We start from the raw sequence: 744 nt of genomic DNA on the forward strand, positions 1-744 counted from the left end.
ATAATTAACTTCTTATTCTTCGTAAGTAATTTATTTCCTTCGTTCAAATGCAGCGACTGCGCATTCGAACGTGTGTACGATACAACGTGCTAAAAAGATAAGATTTAGTTCAATTTTCGTGTTTTTTTATTCATTCAAGAAAAGAAAAGTAAAGAAAAGAAAAGAAAGGAAAGGAAAAGAAAAAAAAAAGTCTTAGAAACTAATTTGGCAACGTTGGTGCGAGAAATTTGTCTTACGTTATTGTCTTATCTCTACTATTATTTCCGCTTTAAAAGAATAGAGATAAAATACAGAGAGAAAGAAAAGGAAAGGAAAGTTGATTTAAAGTTTAAAATTATGTTGATATTAAAGAACAATTTTTTTTATATAATATATATATATATATACCTGTGGGTTCCACGTAATCTAAAAATTCTAATAAAGAAATTTTTTTGGTCAACAAGCGCAAAACGTCAGAATCGTCGCAACAGGACCACGTGTGCTAAAGCTTTCACTTTTTCCACTGTTTTCGACTTAAATCCTATTCTTTCGGAACGCATATTTGTAACAAGTTTTTTTCAACATTGAGAAAAATATTTTCGTCCGTTAGATTGAAAATTACGACAATTATCGATGCTAGAAGAATAAAAAAAAAAAAATTAATCGATACGTATATCGTTATCCATAATATTTTTCGTTCAATAATATACATGATATTTCAAACGAACTAAAAAAAAAAAAAAAAAAAAAAAAAAAAAAAAAAAA

General features: G+C 27.0%; 1 protein-coding gene across 8 annotated transcripts in view; it reads right to left on the bottom strand.

The window, feature by feature from the left end:
* LOC102672974 (syntaxin-binding protein 5) overlaps positions 1 to 744 on the bottom strand; it is a 32,016-nt gene that overhangs the window by 10,053 nt on the left and 21,219 nt on the right. The window lies entirely within an intron of this gene.

The sequence above is a fragment of the Apis dorsata genome, unplaced genomic scaffold (genome assembly GCF_000469605.1).
Source record: "Apis dorsata unplaced genomic scaffold, Apis dorsata 1.3 scaffold_108, whole genome shotgun sequence".
NCBI lineage: Eukaryota > Metazoa > Arthropoda > Insecta > Hymenoptera > Apidae > Apis > Apis dorsata.